We start from the raw sequence: 18591 nt of genomic DNA, 5'->3' as shown, positions 1-18591 counted from the left end.
AAAAATTTAACAAGCAAATTTCTTCCTTAAAGGAGTCTAATTAAAATTTCCTCAGTCTAATGGGAGTAGATGATTTTATACCCTCTGCTTTAATTTTTTTTTAATTTAAGGGGTATTGGACAAAAACAATATATTCAATATGTCATACTTTGGCAAATGTCAAACAGAACTAGCTTGTTAAATATGGGTTATCTTCCCTTTGCGCCAATTAATTAAAAGTGTTTTCTTAATGCTACATTTAAATACATTCCTGGTTTTTATACAATTTCTCATTTTCTTCTGTTGCTCAGGTGATTTGAAATTATAATTGAGAATAAATTTTGCAAAATTAACACATAAAAGGGCATCACTGGAAATGTTTTCCATTGCATAATTCCAAATGCCAGGGAAGTGGTTGGCATGTTTGGATAGTCACAGAACTCAATTCCATACATACATATTTCAAGAATACCCATCTGCTTAACACCAGGAAGGGTTTCAATGGTAAGATCTTGGTGTACTCGAATGTGGAGAACTTGGTGTGATAAAATTTGCAAAATCAAAATCGTGTTATTTCTTTCAAAACAGTTAATGGGATTAGAAAGTTGTTCCAAGACTGCAATATGGGATGATCAGAACAAGACAACAAGATGGTTTATTCATGTCCCCTGCACTCCTAAGCGACCACCAGGGAGAAGACACCAGAAGTAATGAACTAAAGGTAATAGTCCAGATGCTGAGGACCAGGCGAATTTAGCTTATGCTTTAATACTAATCAAGTGAGATTGCACCTTCTCTCTTGAAATTGTAGATGCTGAGAAATAGCAGTGACATTCAGACGCTGCCCTAAAGAGATTTATATTGGGAAAGCACCTTGATGTATTTAGTGCAAGTCCTATAAACTATCCTAATACTAGCACTGAATAAACTATAGTTAATAAGTTTACCTGTTGACATGTAGCAACTTAAAGAGAATGAGTCCTATTTTGAGGGGTAACGTGACCACGATAGATGGTCTACAAAGGTCACTACTGACGATTCCTCCCATTCCTGTGGTTGCATGCACCTCCGTGCCCTCAAGAAGTGCAGCTGATTTCCTCACTCCTGGAATCTAGGCCGGCCTCTGAGCAATAGATGTGGTGGAAATTCTGTTCTGGGATTTCCAAGCCGATATCTACAAGTCTTAACCTGAACTAGAGGGGATAGCATCTGCCACGTCAAGAAGTCCAGGCTATCCTACTGGAGAAAGAGGCCAAAAGAGGTGACTCCAGGAACCCAGATGAGAGCCAGAAAGGAGGCCCCTGACACATGAGGGAGTCCAGCTCACACCCTAGGGAAGAAGGCCCCAGCGGGAAAGTGTTCCAGTGGGAGAAGGTGTTCCTGTATAGGAACACAGTCCTCAGGTGTGCGAGCCATTCCAGCTGAAGTGCCACCCTGTGCATGTGGCCATCTTGGGTCCTCCAGCCCCACGTGAAGCCACTGCAGCTGACACCACATGGAACACAGATGACCCGCCCCTTGGAGCCCTGCTGGTGTTCTCGACCCACCCACTCAGGAGCAAATAAAATGATGGTTGTTTCAAGCCATCACACTTAGGTAGAGAAGAAAAACCAGGTGGAATATTCATTAACCAAAGCTGACATAACTAAAAAGATTTTTTAAAAGTTCTTTTGAAAAAGCTTTGTGGCTGTGCTTATAAACTATCTCAGTTGCTGATGTTTCTGTCATGGAGAGTGAGTTGTATATAAGCTAGTTAACCTGTAACTTTCATTAGAGCAGTGACAAAAGCAGTCACTTCAATGCTTCGCTATTTTTGCTCATTAGTATGTAAATGAGAAATTCCAAGAAAGCTATGAATAAGGATGGACAGCATTATAAACTGGATGCTCTGCTAAAGCAGATTTAGGGTGTAGATATTATCTGTATAAAGTACACTGGGGTACTTGTACAAAAATAGAAATATCTATATGCATACCCAGATTTAAGTCCAAAATAAATTGATCTAGGTCTAAAAAAAAGTTTTCAGCACATCGAAATTTCCATTTGCATTATAAATATGACTTGTAATACTAGTACTGAATTTTTAAAAACTTAGCTACCCAGTGTTTCCAAATTTGCCAGCATTTTGACAATGGGACATGTGGAGACATTGCCAAAAGTTTTGTCAACCTCAAGATTTTCTTTTTTTTTTTTATTTTCAGGATTGGTATAGATTTCCCCCCTTTTTTAGGAGAAGAGCTGTTAAATTAGCAGGTGACATATAGAGCAAATACTAGCTATATTTGGTGCATGTTCACTGGAAAATTACATAAAAGACTAGTTAGGAAAGGGGATGAAAAAGACCAGTAAGAAAAGCCAAATGCTAAGGGGGGAAAAGAATAATTTATACATGAGAGATTAGCATAAGGCATTTTGATCTATAATGCAAGTTGAAGATAAGAGAATAGGAGAAAAATGGTAAATAGAATAAGAGGAGAACAAAGTGACCTTTTTAAAAAACAGACTCATGCACACAGAATGAGGAGAAAGATCTAAAAATGAGTCCTACTGGGTTTCTATTTTTGGCAATATTTTAGACTAGATAATCTAAAAACTTTTTCACATTTAATAGTCATCTAGAAATGCTGGGTAAAATATAATAGACACCCTTGTCAATGCCAGAGAATAGGGACAACCCTCAGGAGTCAGAAAAGGGGTGTGAAGACCAGGGTGGTTGAGGATTGCTGCACAGAGCGGGAAAGGGATTGAGTTGTTGTGATGGTCCCAGAGGACAGCGGACAAAGCCTTGAGGGAATTGGGACTGCAGCCTCCACACAAACAAGGACCCTCAAAGGGCTCCACCTTTAGGGAAAGGGGGTGGGGAAGAAAAATCTGGGTGATAACAAGGACACTTATCTTCTTAATCCAGGCCTCTGGTGGGAAAGAAATGCCCCAATGAATTTGTCACAGTAAAAGTAGGCTGGTGTGACTCAGATGGTTGGGCATCCTCCAGCAAACCAAAATGTCACCAGTTTGATTCCCCATCAGGGCACAGGCCTGGCTTGTGTGCCATGCAGAAGGTAACCAATCGATGTTTCTCACATCCATGTTTCTCTCTCTCTCTCTTTCTCCCTCCCTTCCCCTCTCTTCCTCAAAAAAAAAAAAAAAAAAGATTGGCCAATCTTAGGTAAATGAAACAATAAACCTATATTCATTGGAGATAATAAAATTACACTCACATAGGTTTGGGGTTCAAATTTATACTATGGGGAAACCCCAAGCCAAGAAGTTAGCTGAACACAAACTCTGAAAGGACAAGCCTTCAGCCTAGATTTCCACAAATAAAGACCTCCTCTTTCGAAATGACAAGACACACAGGGAAGCCATCTACCATGAGCAAGAGACAACAGGGGCAGCACACAACAGGCTCAGATGTCAATTGCTTCAGACAATTGGATTATTAAAGAGTCATTTAAAATTGATTACATTACAATGATTAAAACCATAAATAGATTAATAAAAATATGAAAAAAGAAGAACTTCAATAAGGTACTTTTGGGAGAAAAACTCGGATGCCTTTATTTCAGCAAGCAATTTTTCTCCTCTTAGTGGAACGAAATATTCAACGAGACCACACCCACGTATTTGTGTACTCACCAGAAACAGTGAAATTTCCTGATGAGTCACTCATCATCGCCCATTCAGCAAACATTTGCTGACACCTGCCATGGGAGACACTGACTATGTTCTGTTTTGGGGGCACCACAGATAAAGGAGACAGACCCCCTAGTGAGGCACAGAGAACTGCACACCAAACACTGAGTATGCTAATTACAAGTGTGAAACATGGAACAGGATGAAGGAAAGTAAAGGAAGACTAGGTTGGGAGGGGCCGAGGAGGACCCTAAGGAAACGATTTCAGCAGAGACTCAAAAACTGGAACTCACCCTGATGAAGTGGGAGTAGAGAAAGCTTTCCAGGTGGGGAAGAGAGTATGTTGGAAGGCCTGCATCCCAGACAGACTGGTGCATTTGAGAGCCTTAGTACCACTAAGGCCAAATGAGGAAAGCCACTGGGGGCATGAGGAGTGAATGTATACGGTCACAGTGCAAGGCTGAATAGCTCTAGGGGTCAGATTGAGACTATCCTTTTATGCTAGGCCCAACAGTTTTGGTTAGGATTTATCCTGCAGGCACTGGAAAGTTTGTGAGTGGAGAGACTATCCAATTTAGGGTTCTGAATTGTCATTCTGGGGATGAGGTGCCAGGTGCTTTACTAAAAGGCAGACCTGCCCTTCCTTAAGGTGCTTGTGAACAGGACTTGAACTGCAAAAGGAAGTTCCTCTTCTGCAAGTTTGGGGGGAACGCACTTGAAACAATTTTGATGAGAGCATCAATAGGTGAATGAAACACTAAGTAAGCTCAGAAATATATCCACTGTGCATTCCCACATGGGAAAACCATAAGAATAATATGTAGAACATGTGCCCATTTTTAAAAGATAGAGACAAAACCTGAAGTTGTCCCTGTATACGAGTGAGTGTGCGTGTGCTCTCGTAGAAAAAGAAAATTAATGTGAAAAAAAGTCTGAAAGAGCTTCCAGGCCGTTGTCCTTCAGGTGCCTGGCGTGGATGGCTGTGGAAAACAGTAATAGTGGTGCTTCTGTTTTTAAGTTCGTTGATGATTATGTAAGAGGATGGAGGAGGAGAACAATTTTAAATTACTCCAAGGTCACAGTCATGACCCCCACACTGGAAACTGAGCTCTCTTGAAGTCGACCACATGTTTTATTCATCTTCAAGTTTCTCTGGTGCCTGGCACATAAATGCCCCATATAAGGTTATTAGATTTGAGAATGAGAATATGGGAAGTTGGGGATGCCCTACGGGTTGTGGGGGAACCAGCAAGAGACTACTCTTTGGGGAGTTAGATTCAACAAATATTTATTGAGCCTTTGTCATGTGCTGGCACAGAGGGTGAGAGGAGGTGGTTGGGTTTAGCAGCCCGCAGACTGAACCTTAGCAACAAACAAAGAATTAGGGAGACATGGTCAAAGGCACCAGCTTGGAGCTAGGGAGATCTCGGTTCGAATTAGGGCTCTTCCACTTACTGGCTGTTGACCAAAGGCAAACAGCTTACCCTCTTGGGGTTTCAAATTCCTCATCTGAAACCTAAGGATTATAAGAGTACCTACCTCAGAGAATTGTTGGGAGGAATAAATGAGATGTTCATGTCAAGCACTCAGCATAGGGCTTGGGAGAGAGGAAGCTCTTGATTTACGTGAGATATTATTGTAGGCAAATGTAGAGATCAAATTTGGTGTAGCTGCTTGGCGCTACTCTTAACAGCTACTAAGGAACTGTGCAAAGCACTTTATACATGTTATCTTACTAAGTGTTCATAACTGGTAATTTTTGTGAAGAGTATACTTATCACAATGTGTAATTGTTCAATTATTAATTGTTTAATAAGCATTAGTGTCTTTGTTAGTATTTTTATGGGAATGAATATGAATAGGAGAAACAGAATGAAAAAAAAAAGATGAACTCAGTACCATTCTGCTTATTCTGAGATTATATTTGCAGCATCCTCTGTACTTTGGTTGCACAGAGTCTTAAATATAAAATAAGAAGAAAATAGTCCCCAAAATGTCCCCAAATGTCCATCAAAATGGACATTTTCTGGCTTAGCATGGCATTCTTTTTCTTTAAATGTGGTAAAATACACTGAACATAAAATTTACCATTTTAACCACTTGTAAGTGCATAGCCCAGGGGCATTAAGCACATGTGCATTGCTGTGTAGCCCCCGCCACCATCCATCCCCATAAGTTCTCATCTTCCCCAAACCGAACCTCCGTGTCCATGAAACACCAAGTCCCCACTGTCCCCCGCCCGCAGCTCCCAACAACCACAATTCTACTTTTTGCCTCTGTGAATCTGACCATGCCAGGCATCTCACGGCATTTTGTGTGTGTGTGTGTGTGTGTGTGTGTGTGTGTATGAGTTAAGTAAGCTCAGCATGATGTTTTCAAGGATTGGTCATGTAGCACGAATCAGTATTTCACCTTCTCACGACAGAATAGTATTCCATTGTATGCATCTACCACATTTTGTTCATCTGCTCATCCGCCAACAGACCCTTGGGTTGTTTCTACCTTTTGGCTATTATGAATAGTGCTGTTATGAATATTCATGCACAGGTATCAGTTCAAATCCCTGCTTTCAATTCTTTTGGGGGTATTCAATTCTTATATACCCCCAAGTGGAACTGCTGATACGGTAATTCTATGTTTAAATATGTGAGGAGCCACCATAACTGCTTTCTGCAGCAGCTGCACCATCTGATGTTCCCACCAGCAATGCATAAGGATTCTAACTTCTCCACATCCTTACTAACACTTGTGGTTTTGCACATACAATCATGTGCCCATGTGGAAGAGATTCTGTTGCACAGCTTTTTTAGAAATGGAACTGCTGGGTCAAAGGGTGCATGCCCCCCAGAAGGGTTGTACCAATTCACTCTCCCACCATGAGTGCATGCAAATGCTTACCGGCCTTATTCTCACCAACCTTCAATAATATCACCCTTTTCAGTATTTGCTATGCTGGGGACAAAAAGTGTCTCATTGTGTAAATTTGCATTTTTCTGATTACTGTTGGAGCATCTTTTTGCATTTTATTGGCTACCCATGTCTTTTTGCTATGATTTAATCGACACTCTCTATTGGTGGATCATTAGCTTGGTTATCAGCCCACCACGTATGTGAAATAACCAAAGAGGACAGTGAACATGGGAAGCTGTTTGAAATGCATTCGACATCTATAAAATGACTGCAGAGACATTCAGAATGATAACCCTGAGTCATCAAGTAGTCAGACTGCATTTAGGAAGTAGAATAATGCTTTACAAAGAGTTCTGCCAAAAGTGGTTGAAAATACGAAGTCTTGGTAATTTCTAAAAGCTACCATTTACTGAACATCAACCATCCGTCATCCTCTGTTAAGGCTTTTCATACATCATTCTATTTCATCGTGGCTTGAACAAGTATCATCTCATTTTATATTGTGGAAAGAAAGGCTTCTGGAGACTCGCCCAAGGTCACAGAGCATAGGAAATGGGTGTGCAGGTGGATCAGATCCCAATCTGCCCCACACCTTTCCCCTTTGAGAGTGACAGCTGAGGGAGGTCCTGGGGACTCACAGAGTCAGCCAGCGTGAACCATGCCTACCAGCGTCTCAAATATCCTGAGGTGTTTGGGTTGCTGTTGCTTTTATTGTGTTTTGTAAATTCAGAGTCAGTCACCTTTTAGAGGAAGACTTTACTGCAGTCTGCAGAGTGTGCCCAGCAGCTCACTAGGAAGTGACTTCAGGAGGTGCTTAGACACCCTGTTAAATGGCACTGAATCACCCGCCGAGGGGTTGTTTCCCCGTACACTCCCCTTCCACCTGCTTCATCAAGGAGAAAGTCTCCATGTGGTGCTAGGAAGTCGGTAACACCTCTCCAACACTTGCTAATTTAAAAAAAAAAATTCACTTTTGACTTCAGAGAGAGGGGAAGGTGGGGAGAAAGAGAGGGAGGAACATCAATCAGTCACCTTCCGCACACACGCTACCTGCAACTCAGGCAGTGACCTTTCAGTTTTCGGGAAGACGCCCAACCACCTGAGCCCCACCAGCTGGGGCCGATTATTTTAACAAAGATGCTGCCGCAGAGTCAGAGCTTCAGCAGGTGACAGTGTGTAGGTAGAATCGAATAACATTATTTGTAAAAATTATATTTACTTTTACAGTTATCTAATTATGGCAAGATGTCTACTTTTCATCGGCACTAATGAAATCAATTTTCCTTTTAAGACAAACTTATTTTTGTAAAAATAGTGAGTCATTGTACAGAAAATTATAAGCATACACTGTAATAGGCTGTAAAATAATTGGACAAAGTTGTGAGTAAAGATCATGCTTGAAGGACGTTTTGGAGACATGGCTTTACAGAATTCGTAAGAGCAGTATCTGGGCTACATAGGCGTCACTTGTCCTTAACTCCTCCTGCTTTCCTAACTTCAGGGAACACCAAGGTCACAGGAGGTGCTTGTTCAAATGCAGCTAGCCCGGACTCTCGCAGCCCTGGTGGAACTCGGGGTTTTGCGATTTTGATAAGCGGCCCAGGTGGTTCTGGGGCACCTGGACGGCACGTGGCACTTGCCGAAATGGGTCTTCCCATTTCAACCTGGTACAGATTAAAAAAAAAACGACAGCAGATTGGTACGAATGCTACATGTATGTAAATCCATCAGGCCACAGAAGTGCCTTTGACTTTGCGTTGCTGTAGTGGGTGCTGTTTCCAGCAGCAGCACCCATGTAATTACATGTGACCTCCCAGCAGTTACATGTAATCTTCAGGCAGCACTGGAAGCACATTGCATGCGTTGAGTCTTTTGATCCTCAGTACAACCCTAGGGGTTAGGTAGTATTATGACCCTCATTTTATACATAAGGAAGCCCAGACATGGAGAGGTGAAATCACTCCCTTAAGGTCACGGGGTCTACCTGCCTCTTCCAGATTTCAGCTCTCCCTGTGGTGATGAAGGTTCATGGCCTCCTCCAATGCTCCATCTTCTTGTCATTCTATTAGGACATCAGACTCTTTTACAATCAGAAATTAATTGGTATTTGAATTAAATCATCAATGACTAGGTGAAATGTCCCCAGGCTGGGGACTAACTAGCCTTCCAGCTGAAGTGAAACTGTGGACTAGGTCTGTCTTTTAAAAAGCCGACACTTGTGCTTCCAATGGTGGAAACAAAGTGCTCTAAATTTATCAAGGAAACTAAACTGATTGATCTGATTCTGTGCACAGAAGCACAAGACAGGGGAAAACTTGTGACCTGTCCCACTCAGCATTTCTAATTTCCCCCCATTTCATCAAAGAAAAGGAAAGTCCGAAGTTGCAGAGGAGACTTACAAAGGGCCTTCAGCTCCATTTTTCAGAATCAAGTACATACAAGAAGCTAAATAAACACAGGGCTGATGCCTTTCAGAAGGCAACCAAATTTTGGATGATCTGAGGTTCATCTAGCATCGAGGTGGGCAATTGCATTCACTCACTGCATGCATTTCTTTTCTTTTTTCTTTCCCCCACCCTCAACTTGCTGACGGGGTCAACACAGCGCCCCAGGGCAAACTGCAGACAGCTGTGGGGGCTGCGAAGAGGAGGAGGTGCACTCCGCTTCCACTGACCAGACAGATGGCCTACGTGTGAGCCGGGAGGCAGGTGTGGGCTTTATCTCTGACCCGGCACAGCCCACTGCGGGAAAGGTCTGCAGCAGGGTAGGTGGCTCGCTGTGAGTGCGTCCAGACTACAGAACAGGTTTGTTTTTCCTGCCAGCAGATGCTTGTTTTGAACCGTTGAAGAGCTCTGGTGGAAGAGGGCTCCCAAGCAGGAGCACATGGAAAATGCATGGCCAGGGTGTCAGCAACTGCGTCACAGCTGCACTTTGGAAAGGGGCGAGCGCTTTGAACAATGCACACGCGTCCACGTGACAAACCGTTAAGATTCCAGCCGGGTAAACAGCACGTGTTCTCTACCAGGTTGCTTCTCGGCCTCCAGCACAGCACACACTAGGACCTGTCTCACTGGCTCAACAGTCGTGGGGCTGACTTTTAGATTTTGTGAGGTGCTTTAAGATGCTGTTTTTGATCACAAAGCAATGGACTCTCCTTTAAAATACAAAGATGCTGTATTCATATGTTTCTTGTACCTGTTGGGCTGCTAAAGTTACTGTGGGCTTATAAGGGTTGAAATCAAAAACACAACAGACACTTTAGTAAAAACTCGAAAGATTCTCAGCTTGTATACAGTTTGACCCTTGACATCTGAGGCTGAAACAGCAATTCTCTAAAAGAGAGCTCTAGTACAGTAGCCCTCAAGTTTGGCTGCACAGTAGAATCATTCAAGGAGTTTTTAAAAAATCCCGATGCCCAGGCCAACTAAGTCAGAATCTCTGCGGTGAAGGACCCAGGTATGACTATTTAAAAAATTCCCCAGGTGATTCCCTTGTGCAGCTGAGGTTACAAAGCAGTACTTCAAGGGGAAACTGACTTTTTGAAAGTCACACAGCATTTTGAGAGAAGTGGTTGCCTGCCGATAACTCATTACAAAGGAATGAAAATGGAAGGGAGTTGATAGTTTGCCTAATTTCCATACTTTCCTATCCGCCTGTCTTCTAACTGTTGTGTGCATATTAAGAACCTTACACTTCTGTGCCGGTGGGGACCAGGCAGGTAGAGCAGAGGAGGGGACACTCCCAGGGCAGGTGGGGCCGAGGGGACGGGACAGGACAAAGCCTCATCCCTGAAGGAGCAGTCACCCTGCCTTCCTTGGCAAATGCAGCTCCACTGGGGCCAGGGTTCGGGTTTTCCCAAAGAAATTGGTCACCAGGATGTTTTAGGTGAAATATCCCACTTTAGATGTGTTAGCCACAAATTCAGATTAGTTTGAAACTCCATGCAGCCCAGTGAAACTCATCTGCGGGTCAAATTTGGCCTCGTGGGCTGCCTTCCAATTCAACTAGTTGATGTACCTTTGGGGAAGCAGGGATTCCTTTTTTTTTTTTTAAATTTATGGCAAAGTATACTTACCATAAAATTTACCATTTTAGAGGGTACAGTTCAGTGCCATTAAGTATGTTCATGTTGTTTGCAGCCACCACCTCTGTCTAATTCTAGAACTTTTGCATCACCCCAAATAGCACCCCCATACCTATGAAGCAGCCACTCCTCATCCTCCCCTCCCCTAGCTCCTGGAAGCCACCAGTCCGCATTCTGTCTCTGTGGATTTGCCGATTCTGGACATTTGACATAGATGGAGCCAGCTGGCGTCTTTGTCTGGCTTCTTTCAAGTTCATTCATGCTGTAGCATGCATCAGCGCTTCGTTCCTTTCTATGGCTGAATAGTATTCCATTGTAGTGATACACCATGTTTTGTTTATCTGCTTGTTTCCACCTTTTGGCTATTGGGACCATTTGTGTGCAAGTTTTGTTTCAACACAAGGATTGTTCTTATGTAACAGCATATGCTCTGGTAGCGCTTATCCTAACTCTAAGCCCTCTGTAAGTGCTCGTGGATTGGGGACATAACTATAGGGTGACCAAATTGTCCCAGTTTTTCTTGGACTGACCTGGTTTTAGCATTGAAGGCCTCACATCCCATTAACCCCTCAGTCCCAGCTAACCTGGGATGGCTGGTCACCCTACAGAGGCTGCATAAGCTAATCAGCAAGGGAAGGTCTGACAGTACCACGTACGGTTCAGCAGTGTGAGCCTTCTCCAAGGAAGACCTAATGGTTTGAGCATTTTGACCGTGGCTTTAAAACTCACTGTGACAAGAACATGTCCTTTGCCATTGTCTGTAATCCTCACTGATTCCAGGGCTGTGCTGTGGCACAAACCAGTCCCTCTAGTGCGCCTGCAAGGCTCTCCTTCCCTCCTCAGTCTCGGCTTCAGAGTCACCTCCACCACAGAGGCTTCCTAGAGCCCCTGTCTCCCAGAGCGTATTGTGAGTACGGGGCTTATCTGCATGGGTCTCCTCTGTGAGACTGGGATGCCCTCAAGAATGTGGGGTGTTGCCCTGTTTTTGTCTTCCCAGCATCCCTCTCCTCTCCTCCTGATAACAGCATCCCCATCTTCCTTTGGGGGTCTGGCCCTCCCCTTATCTCACACCATCTGTCTTGGGTAGAGTTGGTGTCACTTCCAGGGAAGCCCTGCAACACAGGCCTGGTGCATCCACCTATTCCAATGCCTTGGCCGACATGACTGGCTCAGATGTAAGTGGCCTGTATCAGGTCAGCACACAGCCAGTCCCGCAACTTGTGTTGGAGCTGGCTGGAACTAAGATGAGACTGAGGAGAAAGGGGCTCTATTTCTGGTGGGGCTGCTAAGTTCTCTGTGGCCATCTTTGCCACATCCTTGGGGAATGCCACCAAAAAAAGAAGGCAACAAGGAAGAGAGCAGATCTGAATGATGGGGAGAGTAAAGGTGGCGCCAGGCGAGAGGGAGGGTCCTCCCTCTAACTCTTGCTGGTTATGTGGGGTCACCTTTTGGCCTAAACTAGTTTGTACTGGGTTTTTGTCCCTTGTACTTTATTGTTATTTAAATCCAACACACATGTCCCAGCACCTTGTAGGCACTCAAGAAGTATATATGTAAATGCATATTTTCCTATGTATACCATTTCTGTATATTTTCTTAGTAATGAAATAACATCAGCACAAAAAGGGGCAGGAGGGGAAGATGTAAACAAGTTGGGGTCATCACACGTTGCCTGTGAGAATGTAAAATGGCGTGACCGCTATGGAAAACAGTGTCAGTTTCTCAGAAAGTTAAGCATAGAATTTCCATATGACCCGGCGACCCCACTCCCAAACATGTAACCCAAAAGAACTGAAGACAGGTGTTCGAACAAAAACACGTGCATGAATGTTCGTAGCTGCACTGTTCACGGTAGCTGAACAGTGGAGATGAAGCAAGTGTCCACCAACAGACGGATGTATAAACACATGTGGTCTATCCATGCAATGGAATGTTATGCAGCCATAAAAAGGAATGAAGACCCGATATGTGCTACAGTGATGATGAACCTTGAAAACATTATGCTAAACGAAATAAGCTGTACCTAGAGGAACAAGTATTGCATAATTCTACTTATATGGAATATCCAGAATAGGGAAATCCCTAGAGACAGAAAGCAGATTGGCCGTCACCAGAGGCTGGGAGAAGGGGGTGCGGAATGTGGAGTGACTGCTGAATGTGCACAGGATTTTCTTCTCGGGGTCATGAAAACCTTCTGGAACTAGACAACGGTGATGGTTTGCACAACATTGTGAATATACTAAATGTCACCAGTGGTAACATTTATGGTATGCATATTTTACCTCAATGATGAAAAAAAGGTTCAAGAACTTCATCAGGGCTGCTGCCGAGGACGCCATGCAGGTTGCTTCCTTCATCGGGTGCCCAGATTAGGGGGGCCAGTCTGAGAGCCAGACTGTGCTCTGCCCCTGAGGGGTGACCTTTGAAGAGCAAATGCCCTTTTCCCTTGTTCACTCAAAGAGACCACTTTGGGCCAGTGCAGAAATTCAGAGACAAGATGGCATAAGAAGTAAACAAGCTTGGTCTGTGGTATCACTTGACCACAATTTTCAATGACACTCCTTCGTGGTGTGTCTAAGCACTTGGGGAGTGCGACAGCATGCACCCTCTCCCACCCTGAGGGTGCGATGTCTGCAAATTCACAGCGCACCATCGAGTGCTTAATTTGTAAAGCCAGCATAAATCACTGGACTAAATTGTCCATTACTGTGAGCTCAAATTATCTCGCCATCAAGAGAGTGATCTGGTTGTTTTGCTCGCGCTGGAAAATTAAGAGACGAAAAGGCAAAAGGCCAAAAGGAGAACTATGAAGAAAAAAATCAGTTTTCTGATGTTGGTAGAAATGCACAAGGTTAAAGGTAGGAACATTCTGCCTGTGCTCATCAAAGGCATTTTTTAAAAAGCCATTTATGTTTTGGGGGTCGATGAGTTAGAACAGAACAATAATAATCCTCTTGCAACTATGGAAGATTTGGTTGTATCCTGAGGGCTAGTATTCAGAGACCCATCCCTGCCTCATAGAATTAGTAGAAAAGAGGAAACATTTAAAAAGAAATGTTCCAGGAAAGCAGTATGTCGAGCACTTCAAGCAGTCAATGCTAGTTTTGTTCAGGTCCAGGGGTAGTGGCCAGCTGTCTACCTCCTAATCTGGATCTGTATCGGGTCCCTGAATTTGGGTTCCTATTTACAGTGCAACATAGGAAACTCAGTGCCGATTTTACAGGACATGAAATGAGACTATTCCTGTTGACCCAGAACGTTTGCTAAAGTGTCAAAGGTGAGCGCAATGGATAACAATATTTCCTCCTCCTGTTAAAAAGTGGCTAGACTGGTCCTCTGACCACGTATAACCATCAGCCTCCAGCATATATATAAGAAAAGGTCGAGATTTTACCCAGAGGAGGTTTATCTGACAGGCCTTTGTAGGAGGGAGGGGTTCTTATCCCCTTCCTTCCCCCAAGCCAAGAGAGGAAAGTTCAGAGAGGAATCAGTCATGAGACTGGATACGCCAAAGGGTAGGGTTGTGTTTCTGGTGACTCACTGGCAGTGAAGGGAGCCTGGGGCTGACCATGATGGCCAGTGAGCAGAGAGGGCCATGGGCAGCAGTGCGTTCATTTGCCCATGGGCCAGAGCATGGGCCAGAGCATGTGTTCCATCCTGAAAAGACTCACCCAAGAGGGCAGCATGCCAGGCAAGGGGAACTCAGAGAGAGAATGTGGGGTACTACTGGGAGAATGACTGAAAAGGTAGTGTGCAAGAGTTCACCTGGAACGTGCATTGAGTCCCCATGGAGGTTTCTAAAGATGTGTCAGATACAGAACCAGGGATGGGAGGAGGCATTTGGCACTCAAGAGAGAACTCTACCTGGACTCACCTGTTCTTAGCTAAAGGGGCCTTTGCCACTCCTCTCTTTGCTCCTGTATTTAGCGAGGTGAGCTAGAGAGGAGGCAGGAAAAGCTGCCCTTGCACTAGCCTCCACTGCAGATTCCTGAGCCATCTGTGGGTCAGACCAGGTTCAGGGAAGAAGGTATCATGCTGGGTATGAGAATGAAGTTTTGCTTGGACTAGACTGGACTTCTAATGCCTGAATGTGACAATGTTCTCACTGTCGAAACGAAAAACAAGGGGATCTAATGAGATATCACCAAGTTCAGCTTCTGCAGTAGCCCAGTAACAATCATGTACTCCCCCTATTGATAAAGGCACTCTGAGACATGTGTCACTGGGAGGCAGGATGCAGTTTCTGGGATAAAATACGACAACAACGACATTCTCATCAGTTAGCTGCAGTTCTCCGAGCTTAACACTGGTGAGGTTCTTCTTGATCAAAAACACCTCAGCTACACCAGGGGCAGCAAATGCAGCAGCTTACAGGGCCAGGCAGGAAACCCAAATAATAGACAGAGGGGCTGCATGGGAACCTGATGAACTGGGGAGCCTGTACCCCACCGGAAAGGGACAGCTGCCTCTCACATTCAGTCAGCTGTTCCCTAGTGTGGCCAGGTCATCCCGTTACCGCAGAAAGGCCAGACAGCTCCACTTCTTTTTGTCGTCGTTGCATCCCTTGATTTTAGAGTTATTGTTGGGAATATTAGTCAAGATTCTTTGTGGCAAAGGACACAGTCTACTCCAGGTAGTCAGAGCAGAAGAGGGCTTTAACAGGGCAGTACTACGGACTGAATTGTGTTCCCCAAATTCGTACGTTGAAGTTCTAGTCCCCAGGGTCTGTTTACAATCTTTAGGGGGTAAAGATGAAGTAAAAATGTTGAAGCCCTACTCCAGCGGGGCTGTGGCCTTGCAAGACAAAGAAGCCACGCCAGCCATGCCTGCCACATGAAGACAGAGCAATGAGGTACTACGCGCGATCCAGAAAGAGCTTTCCCTGGAACCTGACCATGCTGGTGCCCTGACCTCAGATTCCCAGTCTTTGTAACCATGAGAAAAATGTCTGTTATTTACGCTGCCTGGTCTGTGGTATTTCGTGGTGGCGGCTGGAACAGACTAAGGAAAGTAGGTAGAGAGCCTGTAGAATGTCTAGGAGAAGAGAGGAGAGGAGAGGATTGGCTTGGACTATGCAGTCAGGAAGGGCACCCAAACCACACCACACGGCTGCTCCTGTGGACACCACGCCAGACCTCTCAGCGGGGACACCAAGCTTCCACAGGAAGGGACACCTGGAAGCAGATGCATTGGGTGCCGTCCTCACTACCAGAAAGACTCTTCCTTGTTATTCCTCACTTTTTAGTAGAAATCTTATGTGATGTGTTTAATGGCAGAGCCTAGATCACAGGAAACCTGGCTGCAGGAAACCTGGTTTCTGGAAAAGTGGAGAGGTGAGCCTCCTAGTATAGAGTATTTTCCAAACATAGGAAGGGTATTCAAAAAAGACTGGATGGAAGCAAAGCATAACCGATGTCTACTATAGCAATCAGTTGCAAAAAAATGGGGGGTGGTTAACCAATGCATTTTTGTGTGCCGCTTATAGCCCTGACTTCTGACCCAGGGGGCACTTTCATTTCTTAAATTCCCACTTCATCTGACAATAACTGGGAAAGCCAGATCCAATCATTGTCATTGTCATTATCATCATCATGATCATCATCTACTTAAAGGCACTCAGAGAGCTGTGAAGCAACCAGGACGAGAGGGCTCCAGATACTGGAGAGAGAGGAGTTGTCTTGAGGCCAGTGATGTCACGTAGTCACTTTCACTGCTTCTGTGGCACAGAGAAACGACAGCACTTTTGGCAGTCTCCTAGAGTTGGAGGGTGAAGTTGGGGATCTGAGGGGCTAATATTCTAGGGAAAGGAGAAGCCCTCTCTGGAGTTAAATGACATCACCGGGAGACTTTTCTTTTTTTTATGCACAGATTGTGTGGCATCCGACAAAAGTTACGAGGCCTGCCAAGAGACTGGACTAAATTCCCAAAAAACAGAGAAACAGCCAGTAGAAACAGGTGACCAAGGCATTGGAGTTAGACAGGGCTTTAAATGAACTTTGATTACTATGCTCAAGAAAAATGAAGCAAAACATGGGGAAAAGAGCTGAACAGAATTTTACCAGACAATCGAAGTCCATAAACGTCACAGTCCAGAAGACTCAGGACACAACCCACCGGAGCCTCTCATCAACACAGGGATTCTGACGTGCAGACTCAGCTCTGCACGAGCCGTAAACCCCTCTGACCTGCTGCGGTCTGAGAATGTTTGCTGGCGCTGGCTGTCAACCTCTCTACTTCTCAAGCCCTTTCCTCTAAGGGACATAGATTGTACCACGTGCTCTGAGTCCACTCCGCGCCCCCCCCCCCGCCCGCCCACACCCAGTTCCCTAGCACAGAGCTGTGATCATCTGGAAAAATAGGTGTTCTCTGCTAATTATCCCAAATACATTCTCCGGGCAATCTGTGTTGGGAGTCCAATTGGTTTACGATGGTCAGGGAGATGGGAGATGAAAGCTGTCCGAGATGACATTGGAGTTAACATGGAGTAACAAGGAACCCATCGGGGAGGATTAGGGCAAATGTGGTCTGGGCAGAGGAGACATAGAATGCAGAGACCTCTGAGGCAAGAATATGTTTGGTGATTCAATCAGGGTCGTCTGACTTTTCAGTAAATGTCCCAATAAGTAAATATTTTAGGTGTTGCTAGTCACAAGTGTCTGTTGAAACTACTCGATTCTGCTGTTACAGCGCAAAAGTAAACACGATAAACAAATGGGTGGTGTTCTAATAACATTTCACTTACAGACACTGAAATTAGAATTTCTTATCATTTTCGTCCCACAAACTATTATTTTGATCTTGCCCCACCCCCGCCCCCGCATACCCTTTAAAGTGTAAAAGCCAATCTTAGGCCTCGGGCTATGGTTTGCTGACAGAAGGTCAGTTCGGTAGGCTGGGATCCGATCCTGCAGGACAGTTAGGGCTTGGTAACACTCAGACTGAGGAAATCCCTGTGCCCCTGCAAATGGAAAGCCACCCACCAGAGTACCATTTCTGGGAGGCAACTTGCAACAGCTCATGTAAGATCATCAGGTTTGCTTTATCATTTTTTTTCTCAGTGACAAGAAAGGACAAACGAACAAAAAGACACACTCACACCCCCCCCCCAGCCGGAAAACCGCAGAGGACGTGCCCAGGTTTACGCTGACGCTTCTCCAGCACGCACTTAGGGTTTTAAAGTTGGGCGCACACCTGCTTCCAGGCGGAGCGCACCTGCTGAGCCTCACTCTGGCCTCGTCTCGCGAGAGTGGGGCTGTAGTAGTGGCCCCCCCCACCCCTACCCCCCACCCCCCGGGCACCAAATCCCTCTCCCCGCCCCTTCGCCCAGCTCCCGCGCTCTGGCTCGCTCCCCTCCACCTTCACCGCCCCCGGGAGCAGCCCCGGGCCGCAGCGCGCGGTTTCCCTGTGCCCGACCCGCCGCTCGCTCGCTTGCGCGCACACCAGTAATTTCATTCTGCCACGAGAGCTCCGCATACCCTAGAACTCCCGCCGCCGCCCCCCCCTCCCGCCGGGAGCCGTCCCTTCCCCGGCCAGGTGCGCGAGCCTGCGCGCTCCTCCACCGCCTCCTCCGGCGGGTCCCCGGCGTGCCGGGGCCGGGCTGGCTGGGGCGGATGCGCGCACGGCGCCTCTCCACCAACCCGCTCCCCTGCAGGTCCCTCGCTCGCTCTCCATCCCTCGCCTGCGCTCCCTCGCTCCCCCGCTCCCCCCCGCCCTTTGATTGACAGGCAAGATGTCGGTGTGGAGCGAGGCAGGAGCGAATGCAGCAGCCGTCACCCCCGGAGCCCGGCGGCGGCAGCAGCAGCAGCAGCAGCAGCTCGAGGAGGAGACAGCAGCCAGCCGCAGTCGCCGCTGCAGCGGCGGGAGCAGTGCAGACAGCATCTTGAGAGCGCGCTAAAGCACCCCAAACGGCGGACAATGCCGGGTCACTGCAACTGGGAGGGGGCAAACCAGTTTTTTTTTTTTGACATAAAAGCCAGCCAGCCAAA

General features: G+C 45.8%; 1 long non-coding RNA gene across 1 annotated transcript; it reads left to right on the top strand.

Moving 5' to 3' along the window:
- The first annotated feature begins 314 nt into the window (after window positions 1–314).
- LOC119057403 (uncharacterized) lies at window positions 315–9555 on the top strand. The gene is made up of 3 exons (XR_005084076.2): window positions 315–483; window positions 568–700; window positions 9127–9555. It is a non-coding gene; the product is annotated as an uncharacterized LOC119057403 (long non-coding RNA).
- Window positions 9556–18591: the final 9036 nt, after the last annotated feature.

The sequence above is a fragment of the Artibeus jamaicensis genome, unplaced genomic scaffold (genome assembly GCF_021234435.1).
Source record: "Artibeus jamaicensis isolate MK-2021 breed Jamaican fruit bat unplaced genomic scaffold, CSHL_Jam_final contig_525, whole genome shotgun sequence".
Classification (NCBI taxonomy): domain Eukaryota; kingdom Metazoa; phylum Chordata; class Mammalia; order Chiroptera; family Phyllostomidae; genus Artibeus; species Artibeus jamaicensis.
Note: the sequence above shows the minus strand (reverse complement) of the source record. Positions and strands in the feature narration are given on the sequence as shown.